Consider the following 7,231-nt stretch of genomic DNA (forward strand, 5'->3'; position numbering starts at 1 on the left):
GACGTCTTAGACACACCGTCACCAGCAATGAGAAAGCGGGAAAAAGTCAAGCAAAACTTGAGTCTCGTCAACTCTCTAGGAAAAAAGCAGTGGACGCCTGAGTTGCTGGATAAAGCGACAGAGAAACAACTTGACGACCTCTTAAGGAACCTCGAGGCACATTCGCAAATTGCAGCAGCAAAAGCCTTGCTGTCGAAAATGTCAGGTGTTGACAATTTTCAGACCATGATGAGCGACATAAACACAAACTTTCTGATTCAAAACTCGACTTCAGAGTTGATTGGTAATGTAACGGAGAAATTGTTCACCACAGGGAACTCTCCGATGGAAGTTGTAGGGTCATACATGTATGAAAAGTGCGGGCTGTGGCTCGCTCCCGTCTCTCTATTTTGCACAGTTTTCAACCATCTGAACTGGAAAAAATTCAGCGAAATTGCCGAGGAGCGTCAAGCACAAATCAAACTGCGAAATGATTTTCCGGATGAAATAAATGGATTAACAGGAGAACCAAGTTTCGCAGAGCAGAAGCCGTCTTGATGTATTTGTACGTCTAACGACTTACAAATAAATGAGTGAATTTAACAAAATGGAAAAATTGAAAAGGCAGCATTGGATGGCAGACGGGGACGAGTACCAAAATGTTTTGAGAAAGACTGCGACGCTAGCCGAACTCTCGCGAAAGCGAAAAACCCACGCATACGTAGAGGAATTTCTAAAAGGGTGGGAAGTCCTGTTCGCGTACGGAACCTACACATCCGAAGGGGAGGTAGGCTCCAACTTTTCAGCATCTGATACTTGGAAGCTGATGCAAGATCCTGAAGACGCACACGGCAAGACGAAAAGTTTCAAAAGGCAGATGATAAACTTTATGTGCGCTCTAAGATGGATGAAGGGCTGTGGACGTCTCACGCCTGACAAAATCCAAACTATCCATGAAATCATGATGCGCGGGGAAAAACACAGGGGCGGCAAACCCGTGCTGACATGGAAATACAGGACGACTAAGGCATTCGCTGGTTTTCACGAATTTGCCCCTGTTTCTGCAATCCCAAGGTTAACGACAAACGCCTTGGATCGATACTACTCTACAGAGACTGACGATCCGATATGGAACGCGGTGAGGCTGTTTATAGACTTGATTAATATCCATCCATTCGAAGATGGGAACGGGAGGTTATGTAGGCTCGTTATTTCTCACGTACTTGTGGAGAGTGGGTTGAGCCTCTTTCCAGTTTTGCTTAGCTCGTTCCACAAACGCGGCAGGCGCCATTACATTCAGGCTGTTATAAGGTTTGAAGAGAGACCATCGTTACTTTACACGATGGTCTGTAGGTCTTTGGTGAAGGTATGGGAGAATTTTGAGCAAAACTTGGCTCTACTAGAAAAGTCGAAAATTCACTGATTCGTCACTACGAGGAAATTTTGTAAAGCTCTTTACAAAATTTTTAGCCCAGGCGTGCCTTTGATCGATTCATTAATATAGATGGCTTTTCCCTCGTTGTAGGTGGAGGATGAATCGTCCCCCACCACCCCATCTGGTCACCCCCTCTAGAGACCTCAGATAAAGGCTTTTTGTCTTCATCTTTTTCCAAGGTCTCACCTTACAAATAAATGAGTGAATCTAACCAAGTCATAACTAAGAAGAATGAGGGTCGTGTTGCTGCTGGCAAGAGACTTGCTGAATGGAATCGCAAGAACAAGGCTGACTTACAGAAGAACTTGGGCAAAAGTACTTCGCAAGAGGGTCAGGAACCTGTCGCAAGTCCTCACAAGTTCCCAGACAGTCTCTATGTCGCTGGAGGTCTAGCTGCCGTACTTGCCGTTTGCGTGGCAGTCTATTACATACGTGGCAGCGCGGAACATAGTTCTAAGAAGCCTGCTGAAACCGTCTCCACAGGAGTACGTGCGTCTCAGCAGCACACGCGAGAGCCTTCGAAACCCTAAATTGACATTTTCAAGATGCGATAAACCTATAATAAATAAGCAGCAAAGAGTATCAGAAAGAAGTCGTCGATTCCTTGTGGGAATCTGTCAGACTAGTATCCTATACTATTGTCTTGGCGCTAGGCGCGAAAAAGGCTCTGGGAGTTTCTAGACCGGGGGCCAAGATGGACATGGGGGACGGCTTGAAGCTCGCTGGCTATATGACAGGAGCGATATTATTCGACGATTACGCGATAAAACAAGGGTGGTATAAGCGTTCCATGATGCCTCCAAAATAGTTGACCAACGAGAAGACTACACTATACAAATACCCAACCAATGTGGGCAAGCGAGAACATTAGAAAAGGTAACCGCTTCATCTCTAAGTAAGCGCCCTACAAGGTTTGTGTGACCCGAAGGACCTAAAATAAAATGACATTGTCAAGGAGCCGCATACGGCAATCTTTACTGGACCGACAAGCTGTGGTAAGACGCAGCGTGTCCTTGATTTGCTTGAGAACGAGTATAGGCAGCATTTCGACAACATTGTCATTCTCTGCCCTACAATCCGCTGGAACAAGACCTATCTCGAGAGGTCCTCGCTATGGAGGGATGAATATGTCTTTCTGATAGAGCCCAAGGAGCAGCTGTTCGAGTGGATCCAAAAACTGTCATTGCTGGCGGGCGAAGAGACGTTGTTTATCGTTGACGATATGATAGCCGACGAGAGTCTCGACAAAACTCGTGGTGCGTTGATAGAACTAGCTGTTTCGGGTAGACATCGCAAACACAGTCTCTGGCTACTAACACAGAGATATAAGAAGATCCCAATAACAGTAAGGGATCAAATGAAACAGCTTTTTGTCTGGTATCCGAAGAATCGAAAGGAGTTTGAGCTCATTCATGAAGAGAACGATGTAATTTCAAGTAGGGAAGAAATTTCTATTATTAAGGCTCAGCTCAAGAAGTACAAGCATGCTTGCTTGTACGTAAGACTGGAGCATCCTAGAAGTTACAAGATTGTTGGTTAGACTCTTGACATATAAGAAAGATGGATAATGAGAGCGTAATTAAAGCTGTGTATCAAGCTCTTTTGAGAGCCCATTCTAGACTAATGGATGCAGTGCATGATGACGATGACAGCAAACTGGTAAACACGACTCGGGATATTGAAGAGTTATGCAAAAAATATCCATGGCTTCCTCAGCTTGGTGTTGGTTATTGGACCTCGTAATTTTGTGACTTTTTTCGAATCACAAAAAAACTGTGGTTGAGCCTTGGCGTGTATAAGAAAGATGTCTCTTGTGGTTGATTACTTTAAAGGAAAGCAAGTCCGATCATTCTTCGTTCAGGATAAAGGTCAATGCATCGTAGCCTCCGATGTTTGGGGAGCTGCTTGTTGAAGTTTTCCACAAAGGCAGTGTGTCTATGATGGTACTTTGCCACCGTCCTGTCGATCTTGACGTCATGTTTTTGAAAGGTCTTTGTAACGTCTGCAAGGAACTCGGTTCCTGCATCTATCATGACAGTCTCGGGCCACGTCAAGGGTCTGGCCTTGCCTCCGGGCTTCGCGTAAATGTCCTCGATCATTTTGGCCACTTCTGCAGCCTTTTTCGTTCGCAGGGGTCTCGCCACTTTGAACCTGCTGGCAATGTCAATTCCAGTAAGAATGTATTTGTATTTCGAGCCATACAGGCGATCATGAGGCATGCTAAGCAAATCAAATTGATGTACTGCATTTGGAACGGTAACGGTGTAATGAGGATGTTTTACCACCTTTGGCCCTGGAATGTGAACCTGCCAGAAGGCCTGGTGGGCAAGGTAGATTTTGACCTTTTTCGCAGACAAGCCACTAAGTTCAACAAGTTTTTCAATGGCTTCGTTTCCGATCCAGAGATGTGTGGGCTGATAGTAAATACTGCTGAATTTTTCACTTCTTCTAGAGTAATGATATGTTTCGACATGTTTATTTTAATATTCGACATGTCGAAAACATTTTACGCCCACCGTCTAGGCGAACTTGTACACTGCAAAACCAAGGAGGGCTAAGGATCCTACGATAAATGTCAGCTCGCCGTCTTGTTGCTGTTTGCTGGGCGTGTAGAAGTCGGATAACTTAGGAGCCTTCTCGATCGTTGCGATGTAATAGTCTCTCATAGCTTCATCGAGCTCCTTCAAGCTCTCTCCAGCTTGCCTTTTCAGCTCTCGTTGATGGTTATACCAATCGATCTTTGCCTGCCGATCTCTTACCCACTGTTGCTGAGCTGCTTGAAGTTGTTCAATCGCCTTGTCGTGCCTTTTACGCTCGGCCTCACCATGGCCTGACAGCTTACTGAACAAATAGTTGCTCCCCGAGAACGCGAGGGCATTGATTATAGCCCCACCCGCGAGTACTAATATGCTTGCCATCTTTATTTTAGGATTCTAGTTTAATATTTGGCACCGTGAAAACACCCATCTAAGATGTTCAGCTGAGCATCTTGAAGTAGGAAAACGTAGCATTTAATATCCCCCGTTGTTCCGTCTGCTTTTTTGGTCATATGCAAGGTTATACCGTCTGACACTCTCTGTAATGGCCTTCCGGAACCGTGTAGACTATGATCAGGTGATGCTCGGAAATCAACAAACAGGGCGTATCTCTCTGTGAAGAACTGCCCAATCGTCACCTTTGAATCGTGGCTACCGAATAAGTTTACGATCTGCTCGAGGTTATCTTTCGGGAGCATCGCGTGCGTGTAGAGCTCATTAGGCTCACCCTCGACAGTGATCGAGATTTTTTCGATCTTTGGGTTGTAGAAGACCTCGTTAGCACCCGAGTAAGCCTTCACTTTTCCAGGATCTACGAACAATAATAAGACGCCTTTTAAACTTTTTGCTGGAGTATCAATTTGCAAATTTTAGCTGGTATCAGCCTTTTTTATCGTAACAACTTTGCTGCGGAGTACCCTTTCATAGGGTAGCGCCAAACGACTATACCGTGACATCATAGCGCTCGCGAGAGCCTCGTTATTAACCTTGTCAAACTCTAGTGCGATATTAGTGATCTTGTACGCACTGTCTGCGGGTTTAGCTGCCGTGCTTCCAACAGCTGGGGTACCGGCATCCTTTATAACGTCACCATATGATGCAAAATGGATCACAAACTGTAACCTATCGCGTAGCCCTGGCTGGTAGAACGGCAGATCCCTCGCGAGTTCGAACATTTTACTGATAGGGATGCAAAACGTGCTGCCATAGGCTGCGACGATCGCTTTTTCCTCATCCGTGCCTACATGATCAGTCGCTGTAGGGCGCGGATTGTACCGTCGTTGGGATTGATCCCCTCTATGATCAGGTTGTTTTCCCGATCAAACTTGGGCAACCATAGGTCCTTGTAGGTAGCGAGCACCCTGTAGTCGCTAATATTTTGCACCTCGTTGTCCTTCAAAGTAATACGAAGATTTTGCACCAAGGATTTACCTATATTGCTGACGATAGTGCGCTTCGTGTTTGTTCCCGTAAGTTCCAGATCAAAAAGTAGTTTGATACTAGATGGAAAAATTACATCGTTCTGCCCCATGTTGGGGATGTCAACATACAAGTCCTCGTTCTGATTAATCATACTAGGAACATGACTTACTTTTACACGCTGCTTCTTCCCTTTCATAGCCACCATTGTTTTAATCTCCGCGTAGGGATGGAGTTAGTTCCGAATATGTTACTCATGCTTTATTATTAGCTGATATTCGTTTCAAATAAATGCCAATTAATCCAATATACGAAGGAGACGACTTTACGCCAGAGGAAAAAAATTCAGACGAGGATTTCAGTACGCTCCAGCCTGATGCCAATTTAACGCCCGATCGCCTGGCGGCTCTGCAAGAACATCACCAGCAAGATCAGGAACAATCCGGCTCAGCACGAGGCGACCTCACTGACACCACAACAAGGCAGAGGGAAGAGCTATTAAAATCAAAGGTCGACGATCTTTACGAACACCTTGGTGAGGAGCTAGGGCAGCCAATCGCGAGATTTTATAACGAGTTTGAGGTACAAGGAAACCAGCTTCTTTTCGATGGTATAGAGATCACGAAAAGGCATGGTGAATTAAGGAGCGTTGCCGAGATACGGAGGAGGTTAGGTACAAATCGCTTGCGAGCCATGGGGTTTACCGACTATACTACACCAAAAAAAGGCAGTAAGGTAATGGCTCAGAAACTCCTTAACGAGATTGTTCACGTTGATCGCCTAGCGGCTCAGCAACAGAAGGCCGATGATATCGAAATGATGCCGCTGCTCGAGAACGTCCTTGATGAAACGGAGAGCCTGATCGATCGCCTACCGGAGGAAGAGACTCCTTTTGGCTTCACAGAGCGTGAAAGAAGAGGGCTCAACCTCGAGCTTCAAACGCTAAGGGATAACCTGAGGCACCTGAAAAACAAGATGATCTTCTACGACAGCGAGATCGCCAAGGCAGAAGCCAAGGTGAAAAGGCTTGAGACGAAGAAAGCTACACCTGGAGTATCAGAGGAGCAGCAAACTATCTGGAACGAAGACATTGCAAAGGCTAAGAACGACTCCAAGATCAAAAGGAAGCAGTACGGGAAGCACACGGTTTACTATCATCTGACACTCAGAGCCAACTGAAAGCAATTAAGGAAACGCTGATGAAAATCGCAGAAGGCGATAAATCTCTGGCTGAAAAGCTTAGAATCTTATTCAAGGAGCAAGGGATTACTATAGCTAGCATCGTGGCGGCCGTTGGTCTACTGATTTCCACCAGCGTACTCGCAGTTACAGGTGGTGGTGGTTCCGCAACAGGCGCAGGAGGAAGTGCCGCAGGGAAGGGTTTCATACAAAAACAGCTGGAAAGGCTTGGAAAATTTTTAAAATACTTAGCAGGTAAGGCAGGTGCGGCGCTACCAGGGATTATTGGAACGGTTGTCTCGTTCTTTTTCAGAGTGGCTGCGAGAGTTGTCGAATATGTAGCCAAACATCTATACATGGCGATCGCTGCCGCTGCTGCTCTTGTTGTGGTATATGTTGGGAAGAGAGGTAAACTATCGTAGATGATCTAGTATGTTGACAAAAAACATATTAAATCGCCTTGCGGCCGTGTCAGAGGAAGGGCAAAGCCCGTCTCAGCATGAGCACCTATTTTTTAATCCATAGATATGCTAAGATGAGACCTACTCCCGCAGTAACCTAGGTGGTCTTGGTGTCCTCGTGAGGGTTTCCATCTCCTAGACCTGACTGAGGTATCGGTGGCATCTTTTCAGCCCCCCGGGTTAGGGCACCCCACCCCGCTTGGGTAGGACTTACTCGTTTT

The sequence above is a fragment of the Hydractinia symbiolongicarpus genome, chromosome 6 (assembly GCF_029227915.1).
Source record: "Hydractinia symbiolongicarpus strain clone_291-10 chromosome 6, HSymV2.1, whole genome shotgun sequence".
Lineage (NCBI taxonomy): Eukaryota > Metazoa > Cnidaria > Hydrozoa > Anthoathecata > Hydractiniidae > Hydractinia > Hydractinia symbiolongicarpus.